This window comes from Maylandia zebra, linkage group LG20 (assembly GCF_041146795.1).
Source record: "Maylandia zebra isolate NMK-2024a linkage group LG20, Mzebra_GT3a, whole genome shotgun sequence".
NCBI classification, from domain to species: domain Eukaryota; kingdom Metazoa; phylum Chordata; class Actinopteri; order Cichliformes; family Cichlidae; genus Maylandia; species Maylandia zebra.
The window spans coordinates 36,940,813-36,963,870 of record NC_135186.1 but is presented as its reverse complement, the minus strand read 5'-3'; the positions used below and the strand labels follow the sequence as shown (position 1 = coordinate 36,963,870).

General features: G+C 44.5%; 1 protein-coding gene across 7 annotated transcripts in view; it reads left to right on the top strand.

The window, feature by feature from the left end:
* The window catches only part of LOC101464467 (IQ motif and SEC7 domain-containing protein 1), a 179,572-nt gene that overhangs the window by 121,899 nt on the left and 34,615 nt on the right, over positions 1–23,058 (top strand). The gene's annotated exons all lie outside the window — the stretch shown is intronic.

The following is a 23,058-nucleotide window of genomic DNA, read 5'->3' as shown; positions in this document are numbered from 1 at the left end:
TGAACTATGAGCTTCCAGGTGAAATATTTCATGACATCAAATGTTTTCTGGACCACAGCAACCTATTTTGTGCTGTTTTTTGTGAGCTTCAGCCATTTCGAGCTGTGAAGGCAGGATTAGTGCAGGCAGTGAGCAGTTTTCATCATCTAGCAGCTCAGCACCACCTGCATCAACCAGTCACCTGCAGCGCCGAGTAAATTCATTTACATTTACAATGACACAGTACTTATAGTTCTTGGACAGCTTTCCAAGAAAATAATGAAGACCACTAAACCTGTACAAGCAAACCCAAAATCCTGGATTTGTTCACCTTCAAAATAAAAGTTGTACCTTACCATCAAAACATGTTTCAAGTGACACAACTTTTGGTTTGAAAGCGAGCAGTTTGTCTTCTTACGGTTTGCACGACTACTTAGCGAGCAGTTAGTGAGTGTTTGCAGACATGATGCCATCTTCCACTCCAGCCATGGCTCAAACTATAGTAGTGCACCTTCTCTGCGACCAGCTTCACCCTGTACTCTTTTTTTCCTCAGCAACCACAAGCAGCCGGGGTCACTGACCGGTCTCTGCATATTAAAAAACTGCTACACTACGAAGCAATGACCGGGGTTAGTTAAAGTGTATTATGACATCATTTCCTCTATATCAGAGTAGAGACCTGATTCCTTTGGATTCAAGAGACAAGACATCCTCTCTACTTTTAAGATTAAGTTTCAAACTGTTATGCTCATCATGCCGTCTTTCCTCTCAACAGCCAGCCAGTGATTGGCTGCTTCTGCTCCAGGTTAAAAGGGAGTTCTTTCTTCCTACTGTTGCCGTGTGTTGTTGAGGAGGCGTATGATTGTCGAGGTTCTCTCTTTTCGATGTTGGGTTTTTACCCTGCCATATATAAGGTGAATTGGTGGTATATAATTAAGGTTTCTGTGTCACGGTTCGATACGCGAAATAACAATTAATTTAGTGATGTGAAAAGTTCCCGAACCTTCACAAAAGATCACCGCCAAGCAGGAACCTTTCAGAGAGTGAAACGTCTCCCTGGAGTTTAATTTCGATGCTGCTGTGAAACATCTCCACGTCATTCATATCCACAGAAGTCACCACGGCAACGTGCGTGGCTGAAACGCGAAGCCGACGCCTGATTGAACCTGATACAGCTGTGTAGGTTGTTTGGGGGAATTCACAGCAATAAAAATAATTTCAAAGGTATGAAAAGAGCTCCTAGCAACTGTAAGCCATCTCTCGAGCAGATATCATTTTTATCACAAAATCAATAAACAAACACAGAGTTGGAAGTGGAATAAAACACTTCCATCGGAGTTAAATCAAAGCACGGGCCAGTCCATCATCTCAACCTTCTCCAAGCGTGTCCACTTTTTCGTCTCCTCATCCCTCAATATCTGTCCTCCATTTTCCCTCCAGCGTTTACAATCCTCTCACCACATCCTGCTTGTTAACGTCCTCTTTGTTTTTCCTTCTAATCATCTAAACAACCTCTTCCTCATGCCCCTCCTCCTTATTCGTCCTGTCCTGCCTCCACCCTGCCTTTTCTTTGCCCCTCCTTCATCATCATCATCATGCTTCTTTAACCTCCTGCCATAATACTCCCTTTCTCCTCCTCTTATTTTTTTCTTCTCATCCCTGTCCTCCTAAAATCCAGCCCCTGAGTCTCTTTCCTCTCCCTATTTTTTTCCCTTGTTTCCCCCCTTCCTCTTTCCTACCCATCCTCTTCTTCGTTCTGGCCAACGCCCTTCATCGGCACAAACAGAGGATTGTTTTGAGGCTCAGCCATCAGTCGGTGGCGTCTGGTGGCTTCCTGCAGCAGGCAGCGGCAGCAGCGTGTGCAGCCGGTGACCCGCAGTGACTCTGCTGAATAGATGCAGGTAGTGTTTTGGCAACAGTGCCACTTGTGAACAGAAGACAGAGAGAGTAGTTATTTTTAGCAGCACCGAGGATCAGTCGACAAAGTGGCCAACACACGTCAACAACACGAGCGATGCCAAAAAAAAAAAAACACCACCAGAGCAAAAAGACATGACAACCTGTCATCCTGTGGAGCGTTTCCATTTTAAGTCCAGCATATTCACCGTCAGGCTGAACAGAGAAAAGCAGGAGCAAACGTGAGGAGACGAACACAATAGGTACGAAAGTAGATGTGAGTCATGTGACGTGGCCTTCTGTCACCTGATCTCCACCCAGCTGATTAAAAACAACGTGTCGAGGGCTTTTTGGACCCGCCCCTGTCATTAGAAGCACTCTGAATCAAACTCAGACGACGTTTGGAGTGGCTGCTGTGGAAAATAAACTAAAACAATGCTGTTTTGGTTGTTTTGATGATAAATTCTTATTATTATTCTGCTTTGTTTTTTTGTTTTTCTGCCATATAGATGCCGTGGATGGATACTTATAGTGAAAATGGCAAATTATGCCTGTATGACGAAGCTCATGCTTAATAGACTGTATGGGAAAGATGGATATAACACAAAGATCAGAAAAAGTGCACACTATGGCTGTATTATTTTTAATAGCCAGCAGGGGGCAGCTTCTCTGGTTGTGAGAAGCAGCCAGGTTGTTTCTGATAGGATGAACCGACTTCTCGTCTGATCCTCACCGCAGCCAAATCTTTGGGTTTGTTGCCTCAGTCGCAGGTTTCAGCTCTTGTGGTGTCGACTTTGTTAAAGACGGCCCCGTTAGAGTCCAGAAGGATGACCAAGCAGGTTGTGCTACTGTTTCAGTTTCACAGTCTGATCTGCATCATGCTGAGGCTCCAAGAATACAACTCCCCAAAACAGCGGACGGTCTCATAGTGACTAAGACCATGTTTGCGGCAGTCTGTGTGATGTCACGGAGACCACGTGTCCCTGACATGGTCATCAGCAGCTTGTGCTGGGAGCCGACTGAGTGTTTAGAGGAGCTTTTGGCTCACAGGGATTGCTGTACACACATTGGCTTCGTTATTAGCAACTTAGATGTTTAATGTGAACAGGAGATATACGACAGGAAGTAAGGAAAAGCCCACTTCACCTTCAGCCCCCGCTTTTCCTGTTTCTCAGCTGCCGGTTGTTTAATTTTCATGCTGGTTGGATAGCAAACACTCATCTCTTCTGAGCTTATTTGAAAACCACAGGAAGTGCTGTGGTTGCCATGGCCGCACTCAGTGGCGAGCTGGATAAGTTAAACATCTGTCTACCAGAAGAAGAGAAACGTACGTTTCTTCCTGATCTCACTCGTACGTTTGTTTCTGTGAAGTCTCACCTTCTCTGACCTTTGTCCTCCGAGCTGCTCGTCGTCTGTGGTGATGGTGACGTGTTGCCCTCGACTCTCTCAGCGCTCAGCTCGCAGTTTCGTTTTCTCTGCAGACAGCTCCTTTAACCGGCAGGAGGCCGTTCATCAATCTGTTCCCTCGTGATGTCACCAACCCTGTGTGTCAGATTGTTAATAAAACATGAAAAGAGCCTATTAGGGTTTCACAAATGATATCTGTTCCTGTTTGAAGGGCTGGCACATAACAGTAGGTGCATAGTGGTGAATAATTAGCCGGCTAAAACATGATAAATGCTCACCTGCCACAAATTTCCAAACAAAAACTGCAAACGCAGCATCTGCTCAGAGGCTCATTGCACAGCTAAAAACAGAGAGACTGCAGTTTGATACAGTTTCACACCCAGCAGGAACTTTTTACCCCAGCAGCCTCTGGGGGCCGTTAACAATATGAATAAATAAAATAAATAAATGTCGCTTTCAGTGTTGATCGGATGAAGTTGAGGTTTTTCGTAGTGACGGCGGTCTGTGTGAAACATAACTGTGTGGAAGCTGGAGAGAGCAGATTATTAAATGATAAAATACGATCTCATCATTTTTTAATTGCACTGATGTCTTAAATGTTCCATTTTTAAGTTGCAAAGCTATAAGTGTGCGAGGAAAACTAAAATGCTTTCAGTGTCCATTATATTTACAAGGCGTTGCAAGTTCATTCCCCATCCTGTTAATTCAGTTGAATTAAAGAGTGGCAGTTCCCATCAGCATGTATTGTAAAGTAAACGCTCTCCACCCCACTTATCGACTGTGGGGAGGAAGAAAGTCCCTTTTAACGGGAACACTCGTCCAGCAGAACCAGCGCTCGCCCAGCTGGGAGGTGAGACAATGACGTAAAGATGAAAACTAAAAAGGCAGAGGAGGAACATATTGTGTGCTAATGTTTGAAATGCCTCTCAGATGGTGTAGTGACTCCTTCCTCGCCTCTGTGACCGTCTTCCTTTTGGAGTACAGGGTGAGTGATGTCCTGTTACAGTGAAAATTGTAGCAGACCTCTGCAGGAGTAAAAAATCACTCTGAACTTTCTTTGAACGCCAATTTTTTCTCAGCACTGGTCAGAAGAAGCATGCTTTTAAAGACTGCTTTACTAATCTGACATTTCTTCTTTTGTTATTTGAATTCATCCTCCTTCACACACACACAGCCATGATTCATCCTGCTTCAGAGGGAGCAGAGGGCAACGATGCTGGACGAAAGCGAGCCAGCCAAATGATTTCAGCTGCCTCCTGAAATAGACCTCCAAACTGCTCCGCTGCACAGTCGCTCCTCGGGGCTGCCTCGTGGCTGTCGTTAAGATTAATGACGCTGGCTATAATAGTGTTGTGATATTGATTTCTATTTTTCTGTCATACCACCTTCTAATGAATGAGTGGACATAAATGAGATCGCTGTCCTGCGATAAGACCAGATGAACTTTCTGAATCCCTGAGAGGAAATCAAATTATGGCCGTGAGCAAAGAGCAAAGAGCAGGTAACCGAGTGGAGAACCGGCCACAGAAATATTAAAATAAAGAAGGTTTTTTGTGATGATTTAAGTTAAATCAGCTTCTTGTGTTCAGCCACAGACCTGAGGATGCGCTCGTCTCTGTCAGATCTGTGATCGTTTCTGCTCAGTAACGGGTCTCTCTGCTGCCTGATTATTTTTAGCTACGCTAGCAGCATGGCTCTAGGGATGGCAACGCCAGACTGAAACTCACAACAACGATTGGATGGATTTCCATGAAATTCTGTATAAATGAGGCAGCAACTAACAGTTTATTTCCATCAGTTCAAGTCAGCACAGATGAAGCTAGAAATGATTGTGATAATTAATCGCGAAATAACTGAAAATATGCATCAAAGGCTCTTAAAACCGCAGTTTATTCATCAGGATAACAAGAACGAAAGAGCCCAGCACAGAGACACAGAGCGAGCGAGCAGCTCAAACATGAAGCCGACATGGAAGCGCTAAAAACTGCAGTTCCTCTCATGGCCACTTGAGGCTCTAAAAGTGAGTAAACACATTAAAATATCTGAACCACAGAAATAAACCGTTCACAGCCTGCTGCAGAGATAACCGGGCTGAAGTCTTTTACTTTTACCTCCTAATATTTCAAACCTTCCAGAATCACAGATTTATTTGATCTTTCCTTCTTTCTTTTCTTTTCTTTTAGCTTAAACATGTTTGAGTTACAGTGGTTCAGCATTAATGCGAGTAAATAGCTACTAGTCATATATGATTAGACAATAAATCAAATCAGTCACAAACCACACAGCGTTGGATCATCGCAGACCAGAGGTGGAGGCCACATTTCATTGGATGACCGGGCAGGTCCCGCCCCCACAGGTGTGTGGCTGTGCTGTGTGGAGGTTTTCCTCTCGAGGATTTGATGCACAATAGTGCGCTGTCTATTAGCAGTGTTCTCCTCTGCATCAAACTGATTTTTGAGACATAATTTAGAAAGATATTTTCTCTACAGTGAACTTGAGATAAACACAGGAAATACTGCAAAGTCTGGTTGTCCTGGTTGCGTCTCTGCTGGTGCTACTGGTGGCGTCTTTGATTTGACCCCAGCTCCGGCAGCTGCTGTTTGCTGAGCTTGACTTCAGCTTCTTTAGGTCACTTCAGGAGAATCTTCCACGTTTAGAGTTAGAGGAGTGGATGCTTCGACTGGCCGATAGCTGACTGGAGTCACTGAACCGTGGACATGTTTGTGCAGTTGGAGGTCTGGATGGTTTCTGGATGCAGTTTGATAACCAAGCTTGCACAAACCTAGCGCTCTACCCTCTCATCCAATGCAGAGTCAGAGGGATTATGTCCATCTTTGCTATACAGACTCTGAGATTCATGATTGCTGTAAGGTCACTGCGCCGCTTTCACCGTTAGTGTGAAGGTCTTTATGGTCCCCGGAGGATGAACCCTAGTGTTCACCAGAGATTCATTCCAGTTCCACACAGAGGTTTGTCGTCCTGGTTTTCTGTGAATATCTGAACAAAAATGGCAGAAAACCAACGCTAAACCCAGATTTACTCCATATTTTGAACCATCACATGACAATTCAATTTGTTTTAGACGTCACTGCAGCACCTTTCATTTATTTGCCCCTGGTAGCAGAAAACCTCCTTCATCATGTTGTGATTTTCCCATTAAGCTCTCTTGGACATATGTTTAAGTGGAGGCCTCTTCTCTCCTGCTCTGCCGATGAAAGGCGACTCATTGAAAAGCAGAGATTCTATTCTTATTAAGAATGTAGTTTTATCTGCAGTGTAAATAGAGCCGCAGATCTTGGAGGGCTACATTGTTCATTAAGCCAACAGGCAGTAATGGTTTATTTGGTGTGTATGTTTTCAGAGCAGCTCTGCTTCAGTCTGCAAGAATAAAATGTTAATGCTTTGTTTGCTGATAAGTAAATCTGCAGAGGGAGAGATAACAGCCTATTACAGGGGAATTAAAAAACGAGACTGCGAGTTTTTATTTGTGCCTCGCTTGAGAAGTACTTTTCATTCTTAATCATGGACACAGCGGTTCACAAAGCAAAGGTCCAGGTTGATTATTCACCTCTGCACTCCCTGGTTAGGACACTCGTGAAACAGCTGGAAGCCTAGGGCCTTAACTGGACCTTGAGGAGAAATTATTTAGCTGCTTTGAAGGTCAAAATTCACTCAGAACCAAAGACTGTATATAAAAGAAGGAGGTTGTTTTAAATCTGCATTTGTACAAATTCGCCAGCAGGGGGTGAAATGTGTGGTTGCCAGAAAAACGACCTCACTGCTTCCAGGAACTGTTAACACAGTTAAAACAGCAACACAGAAACAAATAAGAACCAGACAAACCTGATCAAACAGTGGATATTACGACAGGTAGAACACACTAATAAATCCATGAATCGTGAGTCAATAGTAGGAATATCAGCAGCCGCGCTGTTTTGATTGCTAACCTCAGTTCCACAGCTGTCTGGCTCTAACAGAAAACTTCTTATTTTCTTCTGCAATAAACAAATCTGTCATGTAAGACGCAGCAAACCCATGTAAGGTTTAAAAGTGGTTAATAAGAGCTTTAAATGAAGTGCACACCCAGCAGGTTGCCAGTGTGGTAAATCTGAATGGTCACTGTCTAACAGTTGAGCTCTGGGTGTGATTGGTCACATGTCACATGTCCAGTCTCAGGACTGCAGGATGGTGGGTGTGACGTCAGGGTGGCTACAGCTATCTACAGGCTTTGATCCAGATGACAGTAGATCTGGAAAATTAAAACTGTTTATTTAAATATTGAGTTTTTCTTCTGTATTATTTGCTGCATGTCTTCCATCCCAGCCTTGTTCTGCCTGGAGCCTCGTCTTATACTAAGCTGCTTATATTCTGCAATTGTTGTTTTGTAATGGCCTATTCAGATGTCAGTGCATAAACCCCACATTCTACCTCAGGCCCCGTCACCATCTTCAGTCAGCTCAAGCAGTTATATAACCGAGGCTGACAGTGCAACCACATGCTGAGCGGGATCCTTTTATTTTTACAGTTTTTCTACACGAGTTGATCTAAGTGTTTTCACTGGGATAACGTGATCTCTTTGACTTTGATTCCTCCTGCGTCAGCCGACGCCCAGGGGAGCAGCAGTGCTGTAGGACGGAGATGTTTTCAAGATGTCAAACTTCATCCCGCTGTAGAAGGCATCGTGTGTAACAACATCTGGATACAGAAACAGCACAGTCAAAGGAAGGTGCTGTCCTTTCATTCATTAAAACAATACCAGTCTTTTTCTTAATGACAGCATCTTGGCTCAAGCTGCCTGGAAGATATCAGTGTGAGCGATACGTGCTTCTCCATTTCCATCTGGCACCATCCTCTGTCACTTTGGCAGGTTTACAGATGTGCACAGCTGGGCAGCAGAAAGAGCTGCTTCTATCGATCAGCTCTCGACGTCTGGATGTCTGCAACACCTGATATCATTTCCTCCACGACTTTCTAGCATACAAGATAAAAAATCTAAAATGTTCTTCAGTGTTTCCTGTAGTTTAGGCCTGATGAGTGAAGGGACAGTATGCTATGGTCAGCACTCTGTGGGCTTCAAAGCTTCAAATTTAACTGGGATTCATGAGTAAAGGTGACATTTTCCAGAATCTTTAATTGTTGGTATGTCTAAGCCGGGGCTGATGGTTTGACCTTGCTTCCCCTCCTGAGAAATGCTCTGGAGATGCTTCGTGTCCTCTGAGGCCATGGCTTCTTCTGACAGAGCTTATGCTCTATATTTAGTAGCTTCTGCGTTAGTGATGAAGTTCACTTCACATCCTGCTTTGGATCTAACTGATCAGGTGTCCAGAGGCCGTTCCAGTGTTAGAACCTCTCAGCCTGACATAGAGATGGCTCGTTCTAGCTGAGGATAATAATCCGACTGCAGACTCGTTCACTTAGTTCTGACTCTCAGTCTTCTGCCATCAAAATAATGTTTAGTCTGCAATGTTCTGCTGCAAACTTGAGGCACAAGTGTATTTCTAATCAGTACCAATCCTGCAGGTCTGTCGAGAAGAACGAGCTGCAACGGAAGCAAATCTGAACGAAGGATGTGAGCCTATTAACATCCTCCATGCCATCAGCTAAATAACTAATCGAATCCATCAAATCCTTTGATAGGAAGCAGAAACTGAAAACTTTGACCTCACACGGGTCACGGGATTTATGCCTTTCACGTCTCTACAAGTGTTCAAAATAGGGTGAAAGTTCTGTTATATTCTCAAGATAACGATCATCGTCTGTCCAGAGCATTTGGATTTCAGGGGACGTACCCACGGGGGACGAGTCACAGCTACTTCAGCTGTGTGTTCAGTCACACACCACAAGTACTGATCCATATTTCTATTGATTCCTCTCAGTTTCAATAAAAGATAAAGGCGGCAGAGTGAAATTTGCAGCTGCTTATGCATCCATCATCTTCGGGCTGAAGTCGATGATGAGAGACTATTTTTTTAGGACTGGTTTGACCAAATGTCCAGGAGCCATTACTCATCATGACACAGTGGAGAGGCTGAAGCTCTGACAGCCTGATGGATGGTTAAAGGTCAGCTGAAGGACGGAGACCTTCATATACTGAAGGAAAAACGTGTCACCACTCATCCTGCTGCTGATTCTGGACACTGAAGCTGTTTTAATTCATAAAACAACACCTCCGTCCATCTGTTTTTCCCATCATGCTTGGCAGGGTCAGTACAGCAGCCTGAGGAGAATAGTCCAGATAAGTATTCCCTGCATTCAGTTTCACAGGCCGAGTGCCGGAAATGTTCTCAAGCAGCATCCTAACCTGGACCACGAAGTCCAGACTCCTCACACTATACGACAGAATAAGCCAGACGGCTTCCTGCCACCCGAAGGACAGAACTGTGAAGCACTTCTGGGTTAAACCGACCGTTTGCTTCCAGTATAACTTTTGATAAATCTGCTCAGATATTCTTTGTAAACTGCATCTTTGTCTGTCACGAAAAGAGCAGCTGTGAGGAGGTTATTTGTTTGTAGCTGTCATACATTTACACTAACCTGAGGCTGATTCATCAACTAGCTGTCATCTCTGTTCATCCAGTCCCATCTCTGCCATCTCTCATCTGACCAACCACGGCTTTCTGTCCAAGCTCATTAAGTCCACCAGCCAACCGTGCGCACGGGGAGAAGGGCAAGTCTGAAAGGTGGCCAGTCAGATTACTCGTCTTAACTCGATCCTCCTCAGTCATATTAATATTCAGACTCGAGTTTCATGGTTCATTATTCTGCTGCTCTTTGCTCAAACACAAAGATGAAAACTAGAGACGACGAGCTGGAAAAATAGGGGACTATGACAAACAACAAGATTAAAAACAGGCAAGAAAAAAATACTCTGAGCTGTTCTTTGATTGGTGGATAGTGAAGGTGGCTGACAGCTGTTGGGTGCAGCTCAGGTGGAAACGGGACGAGGACAGGAAACAGAAGCAACAAACTCAGTCAGGACCGTTAAACTCACAGCATGTAATCTCTTCCTGGCTGCGGCGGGTCTCTCTCGTGTGCTTGAAGTGATTGCAGTCGTTGGCGTTTCTGCTGTTAACATTTGTCATCCTAATCGACTTGTAACAACCAGCGACAGCCTGTTAATAAAGGGCACACATGCAGCACCTCCACAGCCATAAAGCTTAACTCACTAAGTAAATTATTACATTATATTTTTAGAATTATTGTTCTATATATAAAAGCATTAAATATGAAATTATACCACATTAAATAACCTGTAAAATGAGTCTTTTTGTATTTTCTTTAAAAGCCGGTGAGTTCTGGTTTATATGTGGAAAATGTGAGGGAACGCTCACTTTATGGATCTCCGGTACAAAAGCAGCAGAATTTATTTAGTTATAGAATTTTACAAGGAGCTGGAAATTTTGCTGTTTCACGCCATCGTGTATTTCCTGTTTCACCAGCCAGAGTTGTGCATGGGTTTAAACCTGTCCCAGCCTGTACTCGGTGCCGGTGGCACGAGGAGACCGAGCAGCAACAGGGCAAAGGAAATAACTAACACCAAAGTGCCAAAAGAGGCTCAGACGTCCGAGTAATTCCCCCATAGACTCGTATGTTAAAATATTCTTTGTGTTTACAGTCCAGTTCAGGAAGTATGTTTGGTCTCAGTCACATATATTTGTAACAGCTGTACACTATACACGCTTTGCTTTCACTTGTGCCAGCGTGAGGAGCTGACTCACCTCTGTCTTGTGTTGTTGGTGCTTTTTGAAACGTTTGATCGTTTGGTGAGACGGGTTTTGGCCTGGTGCTTAGCACTAATTAGCAGATGCCAGTACAGAACCAGTGATGATGGCTGCACCCATCTATATGCTGGTAGAAACCCTGCAAGCCGTCAGATAGACAGAAAGCGTTTTTCACTACTGAACATCATATTTTTTGTGGTTTGTAGAGACAGATTTAGGCTTTTTTGCTGTATGTAGCTACATCGGAAAGTCCAGGTTTTATGTATCCGAGCTGAACTGTTGGATGGAAAACTGGTTGGAGCTTTAGTGGCCATTTAGCCAAATGTAGCCAAAGAGCTAAGAACATATGCACACACATGAGAGTGGTAGTAAGAAGCAAAGGCATAAGACCATCTGTAGGGGAGAGCGAGGCAGCATACAAGAGCAGAGAGAGGTGGGGATGACACACATGTAGCTGTTGTGAGTAGCAGCTCGATGCCTCGGGGTTTGGTGCCATTTGGTGCCTGTTTGGACCAACAACAGAAACCACACGCACAAACACACAATCACAGAAGTCCACGAACTAACTCGTCCATCCAGAAACACAAACCAATTACACACTCGGGCCTGGGTGAGCCGTGTCTTACTAACACACATTTTCCCAGAGACTCGCTCAGTGTCCTAATGTAGAGCGCCGCGAGCCTACGGGCAGACGAGCAGGGAGGTTGCTGGTTCCCGTCCCTCATGCAATATGGCCTCAGACATCCCATCACACCATGGCTGTGAATCAGGTTTTTAATGAAGTGTTAAGAATGTGCACACTTTTGCCCATCTGCACAGTGTCCACGTGCAAAGCGGTGCAAGTAGAAATCATTTCACTGTCTTTCTCTAGATGCCATTAGCCCCTTTATTATTATTCTGCTTTGAGTTTCTCATTATCACATTGCTTTCACTGCCTTCCCTTTTCTCTTAGACACAGTCATTATGTAGGAACAAATGTTGACATAGCAACAGGGATGTTATACAGTGATATTTTAAGTTCTGGAGTCGCTGCGGTGTTTTAATGGCTGTTAGATGAAAATGTTGGTCAGAGGTAGGATTCGTCGAGTCCTTCAGTTCAAACACCTGCACAGATGTTTGCCTCTGCCCGTTGATACGACACAGAGGAGGAAAAACTCTACTTTATGGCTCAGTCGCACTAAAATAAAAATGCCTGATGATTGCATGGAGTTTTTCCACTTTTGTTGACTGAATGCAAGTAGTTGTGGCAACCATGTCTTTGCCTGAGTGTGCAAGACCCTCAACCTCTGGGCAACCACGGCGATTGCAAGGCGACTTCAAAGCCTGCCTGGTGGGAGGCGACCTGTCTGTCACAGATGGATTGTTAGATCTCTGTTTATCTTTTTGTATCTATTCATGAACACAGTCAGTTTGGACCAATTCCTGCATAACAACAAGATTGTGGAGTGTCGCGCTGCAGTGAAATCGCTGCCCTGCAGACTCTAAAAAGAGTAGTTAGTGTAAGTTTCTCTGGATGCTGTCAGCAACAGATTTGTGATTTTTGCAAATTTATCACAGTTAATTGCCGCGTTATAACGAACAGACTGCACACATTTGTCAACTTCACCGTATTGAATCCCAAACTGACGCAGGTGAACTCCAACAGCCTTTTATCGGCTTGATGCACAAAAGTCCCTTTAAAAACTTGTTTTGTGTTTCCACGGAAACCAACGAGAAGCACGCTCATTGTGCACAGTAGGAATAATGCCGGTCATGCTGCAGTCTCCAACCAGTGTTTTCCTACTGTGACTGTAGCATAACGATAGTTAGAGCAAGTCAGACATTCTGTTCTGGTGGTTTCAGCACTGGTCTCTGAAGGAGACTGAAGAAGTCACGTGGACGAATAACGAAACGTTTGTCCCACTGAAAACATTTTGAGATTGCCTGACCTGGATGATTGAGCATGCATCAAGACATTACTTCATGATTTCTTTCTAAATGCTCACTATGTTTGCATGGGAACAACACAGAACCATTGTGAAGGAGACACACATGTGTTACCCAGTGTCTTGTGCACACACACTTGCACTTGAATGGAGGCAACTCGGGTTTCTAACCTGACCGAGGATACATCAGCATCTGGACTCGAGGAGTCAGGGATCGATCCACCGACCTTCTAATATATAGACTGTCTGAGCTGCAGGAGGCGGTCTGGCCCAAAATCCTCGTCTTCCTTTTTCATCTGTTTTGATTTAATGACATGTTTCATTCTGTAAGACCTTAAAAACATGAATGTCTGAGATCACAAACTCAACAGGAAAGTGTTCCTGAGGTCACAGATCAAGTGAGCAGAGCGCTCGTTTTCCTATTGATCTGTTTACAGCTGGTCAGCAGAGGGGGCGCCGAGGGGTCAGCCATGCTGGTCATACAAAGAATCTATGTTAGCTGTTTACATGTGGTCACATATGTAAGTGAAGTTCGCACGCATCTTAACACGATAAAGAGGTCGTTCTGTTCTTAGTTCGTGTCACAGCACATCAGCAAGTTTAAGCGACGCCGCGCTGACAACAGTTTGTCACGTGTTTCTGACGTAACCTTAATCTGAACTCAACCTCGGCTCAACCTTAGCTTTAGATTACGAGCACAGGCAGGCGGGTTCCCACAGTGTGAGTGTGTACACAGATTTATGTCCCCACAACATGGCTGATAGTTACACACCGACACGCACACAATGAGCAGGTGTTGCCCTGATGTGTGCGTGTGTGTAATTACTGAGCTCAACAGTTAATCACAGAACATTATTAATTACAGCAGAGTGATACACTGACCTCCTCCTGTGTGAGGAGGTTTGACAAAGCTGCACGTGTGTGTGTGTGTGTGTGTCTGTATGTGTGTGTGTGTGTGTGTGTGTGTGTGTGTGTGTGTGTGTGTGTGTGTGTGTGTCTGTGTGTCTGTGTGTATGTGTGTGTGTGTGTGTGTGTGTGTGCGTGTGTGTGTGTGTATGTGTGTCTGTGTGTATGTGTGTGCGTGTGTGTGTGTGTCTGTGTGTGTGTGTGTGTGTGTCTGTGTGTGTGTGTGCGTGCGTGTGTGTGTGTGTGTGTGTGTGTGCGTGTGCGTGCGTGCGTGCGTGCCTGCGTGCCTGCGTGCGTGTGTGTGTGTGTGTCTGTGTGTCTGTGTGTGTGTGTGTGCGTGCGTGGGTGCGTGCGTGTGTGTGTGTGTGTGTGTGTTCCCTTGTGGCTCCATGTTCTGAGCTTTATAAATCAGTTACTTCCACTTGCTCAGCCTGTTATGAACCACAGCATCTGCAGCGCTGTAGCTGGAGGCTACAGAAGCCCACAGGGGACATTTACAGCGGAGTAAAGAGTAGCCAAATAAAAAGCCCCTCTCATGCAAAGACACTGTTACGCAACTGTTAATTTACTTTACATTAATTTGGCTTCAACACCGTCGGTGGTGCCACCTGGAGGCTGCAGTGTTCATTACAGGAAGGATTATTTCCCTTTTTTGGTAAATAAAGGGCGCAAGAGGAAAAGTAAGGATTTTGAGACACAAGGAGGGACCCACCGTCACCTTAACATACCCAGAGATTTTCATCATTCAAAAACTTAAATATGAAATGTTTCTTGTATTCGTTTGTTTTTCTTCCTCTGGTCTCTGTGATATTTCACGCCGCTCTGGAGCAGGAAAGCATTTGTTGGTCTGTCGGTTTGAAAGCAGTCAGTGAGTCAGGGAGACAGTCAGGTCAGTGAATCATGTGGTCGTTCTTCACCCCGCTCCTCTTCCTGCTCCTTCATGTGCGGGTGTCAGACCGTGACACCGACCTCGTCTCACTGGGAGTCGCCGCCTGTTGTGTCACCCTGCTGCACCCTCACTTCCTGTTTGTCGTGGCTGTTGTTTACACCGCAGCCTGCCGGGTTCCTGTGGTCACTCGGCCTACGCGGAGCGATTCAAAATCTCAGCTCCTCTTACTTTTATATTTTAAAAAGCTGAGATGTGAAGGAACGAGTGTTGACAGTGACAATGACAGCTGTCATATTTGTCATCGTTATCATTGTCCTGACCTCCACCTCATCATAACACCCAGCAGCAGTGGGGTGGGGGGGGGTCTGACATGAGATGGGGTATTTTGGTGTGTAGTGTGATTTAATGTGTGTGTGTGTGTGTGTGTGTGTGTGTGTGTGTGTGTGTGTGTGTGTGTGTGTGTTTTATTGTACCATCAGCTTGTCAACTGCACTCTTGGCACTCAGCTGATGAGATGGAGGCAGATCATTGGCTGTGGTACCACTAAAGGAAGCTCTTGAAAGAAAAAAAGGCGCCTCTAATTTAGCAAAAACTAAACTTTGAACAGCAGCAGAAAATGGATGAATGGATCAATGGAGTCTTCTTATTTAATGTCAGAGTAAGCTAACTGTGATTTCTGCATGCAAGTAATTAAGCATTAAATTGAAGTTCATAAAATGAGGGCATTAAATTGTGTTTGATTGGAGGTGCAGCCCAGGATCAACTTTGTGACGTGAATATTTCAGGTCTCCTGCTCCTGTGGGAAGCTGCCTGCCTAACTGACTGATTGTCTTTATATTCTGCGTCTGTTTGGCTCGTTGGTGGAGGCGACTGTTAGTCGTGGGAGGACAGCAGTTGAGAGAGACGCAGTGTGTGTTATTAATTACAAGCGAGTGTGCCCAAGCTCGGGTGTATCAGTGTGGGCTTGTGCAGGAAGTGCAGTCATTGCTTTGACACTGTAACCTGCATAAATCAGATTTCTAATCATCATCTATGTGTGTGTGCAGGCACAGGAGTCTGCTTCCAATCAACTTTGTGTGTGTGTGTGTGTGTGTGTGTGTGTGTGTGTGTGTGTGTGTGTGTGTGTGTGTGTGTGTGTGTGTGTGTGTGTGTTGTTAGTTACTGCCCCTGGCTATGAATGCAGGATACCAAACAGAAACAGCGTGTGACGTCTTCTGTGTGTGGATGAAAAATTTGAAAGGAATACCAGATATTTATCAGAAACTATGGTAAATATGAGCAGCTGTACTGCGTAGCGTGTGTGTGTGTGTGTGTGTGTGTGTGTGTGTGTGGTGTGTGTGTGTGTCCTCTCCCCCGGACTCATGTGGTTTCTCAGGAAAAACAAGCTGCTGCGCAGAGCCAAGGTTTACATGTGAGTGTTGCTGTGTTTATGTGCTGCAGCAGGTTAATATGTGCTGTGCTGCTCTCACTCTAATATAATTCTACAGTGTGACGTGTTGTTGTGGTTGTGCAGGCAGGTTTTTGCAGGATCATCCTACAGTGCAGACTGCTGGGTTGTTTTTATAATGGAGTCCAGTCATGTTTGTGGTATTTTATGCATTTAACCTCCTAAGACCCGAACTCTTCCACAGTTTTTCTTTGATATTTGGGCTGATTGGGACCTGATGAATGTAAAAACAAAGAATTACCAGATTTTTTTTTTTACCTTACCTTTGTTTTTAAGAAAAATAAGAGCCACAAATGAGGATATTAGTTTACAATTTTGATAGAACAGTAGCAGCATAATGTCCTCGTTAGTGGATATCAGGCCCATGTAGAGCAAAATTGAGTATTTTGGTCTAAATAACCCAAAATGTGATGTCCACATATGTGGACTGCAGGTCCTAGGAGGTTAAAAGAGAAAGTAGAGCGCTCTAAGCTGTGTGTAAGAGATCGATGTTCTCCATTTGTCCATAAAGTCCCGCTGTGACGCCTCAGCTTCAGTGTTTTGGCCGTTACCGTGTTGGGTTTTAGAGGCGGCGTGCAGTGAGCAGCATCCATAAACAGCATCCACAGACTGGGTGCATCCCACATGCACACCAATCTGTTAATTAGTGCTAAGAAACACACGAATGTGATGCTAGAAATTCACCCACAGCTTGGACAGTCTTTATCGAGGAAGCCATACTACTTGTCAGATAATTCAAAATGCACCAACATCACAAACACAGCTGAGAGTTTATCACAGACACTTTCAGCCAATAGGATGCTTCACTCTTCTGTCTTTTACATTATGCATATGTAACTTCACGTCCTGGATCTCATACTCGGAGAAATCTATGAAATTCTCTGCGATAGCTTTTTTTCTGCAAGTCAAGCTGAACAACACTGAGGAAAAAACACTGCAGTATTTTTATTTATTCATTTTTTAGTGTCTTAATACTGAGCGGCTCACATCCACCAGTATCAGGGCCATCTTCTATAGATATACAGCTCAGACCCCCCCACCACCCACCTCCACGTCTGTACAGCAGGATTTACCACAAGCCTGCAAACAGCCTCCGTGCACGACTCGCAGAGCCAGGCTGCAGTCAATTATGTTGGAGTCTTTCATGTAATCTGTGCTGTTTGCTGCGCAGGAGGAGACGATGCAAAGACATAATGTTAGATAACAACATTATCTGGGGAGTCCCTGGGGGGAGGGGTGGGAGTAAGTAGTTCTAGGAAGTATTCATAATCACAATATCGGCAAAATCCTAAATGCTCCATAACGAATAAAGTTCCAGCTCACCCCTAAATTCAGATTTATGTGTCTTATGTCCGGTGCTTTTATTCATCTTGATGTCCAACCTTGCTCTGAGCAGTTTCATGCAGGAAATGTTTGTTTTCCAGCGGCGACATTCCCCAACCAGAAGGAGCGTGCCGCTAATAAACCCTCCAGCTCTGAAGCGTGGGAGAGTCATCGGGATTTACATCCTGTCACTGTCGCAGGCGTCAGCCGCTGGTTGTGGATGGAGGCATCCTCCTGTAGTGGCACAGCTGGTGGCGTAGTTCGATAGAAGGAAAATTGTGTAACCGGGTCGTGTTGCTAAGCAAATGCATTTTGGGGAGGCGGCTTTGAACACACGCACAAGATGAGAGCCGTTAACTTCATTGTTTTTAAGAGAATGCAGACAAACACAACAGAACAAGGAAAACCCTACCAAGACATGAATGTTTGAAACTATTTAAAGCAGATGGTTTCCTTCTGATTTCTGCAGTTGTCATTAAAGATGTTAAATGCAAAAACATCCAGTTCAAATATTTCATTTCTTCACAGAGACACGTTCCAGACCTGTGAATTGCAAACCAGTTTTTCCCAGTTAAGAGTTGGAAGGAGAAATTTCCAGAGATAGAAGTTTGCAAAGCAGAATCTGGCGCAGATGTGATGGTTTCTAATGTCAGGGTCACCTGAAGTTTACCGTCTGACCTCAGTGAAGTGTAGCAGCCTGCCAAAAGAGGCGCGGGGCTCAGCGCACAGCTGGGATATAAATCAAACACACCTCTCCTCACCTACATCTGGCTCATCCTCGGCTGGCTGAGGAGAGCAGAGGAACACCTGCTTATTGGTTGGAGAGCTAATGGGTCAACTTCAGATTTCCTTGTTAAAGTTTGACGTGTTTAATTACAAAGTTGCAGAAGAGCAGAAGTATTTTTCTGCCCTTATCTCTAATAAACTTATCAGCAGTTATAGGTGATAACGTTGCAGGTATAAGGTCTCACATCACTCCCCCTGACTGTGATCTTCCTGTTCCCCAAATATTTTGCTGATTTTGACCCCTTTGAGACTTTTTCTGAAGTGATCGGTCATCTGAAGCCTGCTGTGTGCTCCCTAGATGTCCCATCTGTACAACGAGGTCTTGGACGCTGTCAGGGACTGCTGAGTTTTAAACATGCCATCATTCTGCCGTCTGTCAAAGAAGCTTTAGGCCGATCCCTAAGCTGCCCTTTCTGTCTAAGATACTGGAGAAAGTTGTTTTCCACCATCTCCAGGCCCCGATGGAAATAAATACCTGACACGAATATCAGACTGAAATATTTCAGTCCAGTTTCGCAGCACAAAATCAGCACTTTGAAAGGTTTTTGATGATCTTTTAGTAATTGGAGATTCAACCATTTTCATGCTTTCAGCTGCTGCATTCGATACAGTGCATCGTGTTTCCTGGTCTGTGCACCGCAGAGATGTGTGTTAGAGATGTGTGTGTTTCACAGGCAGAGGTTTTTCTGTCACGTTGGTGGGTTTTCATCATCACCTGCTCCACTCTCATGACCTCCATTCTTGGTCCTGTACTCTTTTCACTTTCTATGCTCCTGATTTCAATTTTCCAAAAATATGGAATTGAATTTCCTTGTTATGCATCTGACTCACAAATCTGTCTGCGTACCACGGCTCCTCTGACAGCTTTGCTGGACTCGCTGCCATGAAATCATGGATGGCGCTAAACTCGTTGAACCTGAACAAGTGAAAAACTAAAGTGAGACTGTTCAGACCTCTTTAAATCACTCAGTTCTGCTTTCTCATCTGCAACTCCTGACGGTGCACCAGTTTCCTGTTTTGGGGGGGGTGGGGGCATGTAAATGAGAATGAACAGCTTGTAGAACTGGGGGAGACGTATATAGATGAGAACTGGAAACAGCGTGTTTGGCAGCGTGGTCCTGCTCCTGAAATTCGATACTTTATTTCCAATTGTTGGTTTTTAAGTCTTTAAATGCCTTCTTACCTTTCTGACCTTTTAACAATGCATGTTCCCAAAAGATCACTGAGGTCAGCTGAGCAGACACTTCTAGTTTCACAGATGAAAACATGCCCTTAAACTTCAGAACAGTCTGGGCAATTAAAACTCGCATCTTTAAATCTTGACATTTCATTTTTCTTTCATTTATTTATGTTCTGTTATGCAGCACTTTGGTCAACACTTGTTCTTAAAAGTGCTCATAAATAAACTGACTTGAGTTATTCGGTCATATCCAAACATGTGGCTTTGTGCATGAAGGGATGCAGATACGTGCCAGGAGCTTCGGTGAATGTCCACAAACGTCAGAATGGGAAAAATGAGGCGTCAGGATCTCTGAGTACTGCCTGAGCGTCACTCTTTATAAGAGTGTTGAGCAGAAAAGCATCTCTGCACATCTCTTAGCCCTGCACAGGTCGAAGCAGATATATGATGCAAAGGCTCACCTGAGCTAAACAAATCAGTGCGGCCTGATGAGGCTGCACGCCTGTTGTTGACAGCTCAGGATTCGCTGTCTGCGGCGTGAATCAGTGGACCCACCTGCCTTGTGCATATAGTCAGGACTAGTAGTGGTGTGATGCTTGGTGTTTTTTCTTGCTGCACTTTTGGCTTGTTAATACGAATCAGTCACGTTTTCCTTGCCACACACTGGCCTCAGTATTTCAGCTGCAGACACACTTTAATAACTATGGACGCTACTTTGAGTCAGATGCACAAAGTAAAAGCTGCCTCAAGTTGCTTCGGTGGACTTCAGTGGCAGGCTAGTCACCGTTTGCGTGGGGACCGTCGCTGACATAAACCCAGTGTCAAAAATTGCAGTTCCTCTAACGTCCACTTGAATCTGGCTTCAAACATGAGACTCGGACGTTAAAAACACAGCAGAAATAAACACGTTACAGCCTGATACACTGCAACATGTTGTGGTGTCTATAGCTAATTTCTGTCTTTATAACAACTTTCAGCTCCGCTAATTTGAGCCACTTAATTAGACTCTGCTCTGACAAATAATATGGCTTCAAAATGACTTGTTGTGAGGTAATTGCATGCTTATCTAGATGTTATTTAGCAGGTGTCTGTGTCTTTGCAATGCATCAATGCATCTAACCAGGCTTGCTGGTGTTCTCCCTTTTCTCCACTCTACCCTTCATCCAAAGACTGTCGCCTCTGTTTTCAGTAAAATCAGGATGAAAACAGCCATCAAGCTAAAGCGGAGTTTGCAAAATGAGATTTCAGAAACCAGTGGGTGACTCCACTGTGACCACGAGTTTCACACAGTCTGTGATCTGAACCCGTCAAACAGTCCTGAAGAGAGGACTGATTTGAACGTCCTCACTTTGAAAGAAATGTCCTTTTCCCAAGGTCTTAAACTCACTTCGGTCCTCATAAAGCTAGCTGTGCAAACACACAGACACACACATTGTCTCCCACACACTCACGCTGTGCTTCTCGCAAACACGCACTGCACACCCACATTCACATATACTGTACACCCACACATATACACACACACTCACACTGCTGTTGCCATGAGTCACCCTCATGTGACTCTGTGTGTGTGTGTGTGTGTGTGTGTGTGTGCGTGTGTGTGTGTGTGTGTGTGTGTGTTTGCTAGCTTGGCACTGCCCACGTTAGCTTCTGTGCCAGCTTCACGGGTGTCTTAGATTAACACTGAAGAGCCTCTTTGATGATGAAACACACGCCCGTCGCATAGATTGCTCCTCTTTTCTCTTCTCTCTTCGTCTCCTTTATTTATCAATAAGTTGATTGATCTTCTGTGTCGCAGCGTTTCTCTTAGCAGTAATCTGCATCAGTCTGTCCGAGACGTCTCTGTTGAGGCATTAAACACAGTGAACTGCTAGGTGACCACAGTATGATGGTCTAATACATTTTGTCCAGTTTCATCTGGATTAACCCAGTTCATGACAGGTAGTTCAGGAAACGTGGTTTTGTTTTGTCCCTTTTTCTGTTTATTCTGCTTTGATCCAATTGTTCCACGTTGTTTTTGTTTGGCCAATTAAAAGTGATTTCAATGTGAGTGTGCAGCTAAATCCATAAAACATGAAAGAGAATCCCAATCAGTCATTTGGAGTCAGTGGGGAGAAAGAACTCCCTCTGAATGGGAGTAGGCCGAAAGACAGGAAAGAAGAGTGTTTTATTTGGTTTTACTCTGGATTAAGTCTTTTCCCTAACTTTCCATGTGTTGGTCTGAACATCCCATTTGGTTTGATTTGGTCCACTTCATCTGAATCTGTGATTTGTTCAGACTGGGTTGTTCCACTTAGGCCAGATTAGCACCAGCTGCTCTTTTATTCCACTTTTCCGGTTTTAGTCCATTTTATTCTGGGTTAAGCCAAATTCCTATTGGCTTTGTTTAACTGGTTTGATTCATTGCTTTTGTTTGCTTTAGTTCTGTTTAGTCTGGAGCCTGTCAGCTGGATAAGTGGAAGAAGATGGATGGATGGATGGATGGATGGATGGATGGATGGATGGATGGACGGATGGATGGATGGATGGATGGATGGATGGATGGACGGATGGACGGATGGACGGACGAATGGATGGATGGATGGATGGACGGATGGACGAATGGATGGATGGATGAATGGATAGATGGATGGATGGACGGATGGATGGATGGACGGATGGATGGATGGACGGATGGACGGATGGACGAATGGATGGATGGATGAATGGACGGACGAATGGATGGATGGATGGATGAATGGATAGATGGATGGATGGACGAATGGATGGACAGATGGATGGATGGATGGATGAATGGATAAATGGATGGATGGACGAATGGATGGATGGACGAATGGATGGATGGATGAATGGATGGACGGATGGATGGATGGATGGATGGATGGATGGATGGATGGATGGTTTTGCTGGGTTTCTTCAAGCTTAGACCCAGTTAGGTGCAGTTGAACTTTTGTTCCACTGTGTTTGGGTTGTAACTGTGATTAGGCCATTTAATAAATGTCAGTAACATTCTTTTGTGGTTTGTTTTATTGGAGTTTGCTACAGTTTTGGTCTTTTTCATTCAGTTTGTATTTATCTGACTTAGTCTTGCTGATCCAGCTGATTGACTCTGTTCAAAGGGTTTAATTTGACCCTTTTGATGTGTTTAGTTTGTTTTTATGTAAGGTCCAGTTTTGTGGTTTGATTTTTGGAGGTGGATATTCTGGACAGAAGGATGATGAGGATGGAGCTGCCGGGCGGGAGGAAAACAGGAAGATCTGAGAGAAGATTCATGGATATAGTGAAAAAGGACCTGCAGAGTGTTGGTGTGATGGAGTGAGATGGAGGCAGAGATTTATCTGATTATGGTCGATTTGAACAAACTCGTTCCAGTTCATTGCAGTCAGGATTAGGCCAGTTTGCTCTGGTTTGGTCCAGTTTGTCAGGTTTGACACTCTGGTAAAGTGTGGTTTGTTCTGTCAGTTTGTCCGGTTTAGTCAGTGTGCAGCTATTTTATCTGAATCTATTCATCTTTCTCTTTTCCCTTTCTTCCAGTTTGCTCTTTAACCTCCTTTCCTTCCTTTCCCTTCTCTTCCTCCCCACCTCACCATCTGTCCAAC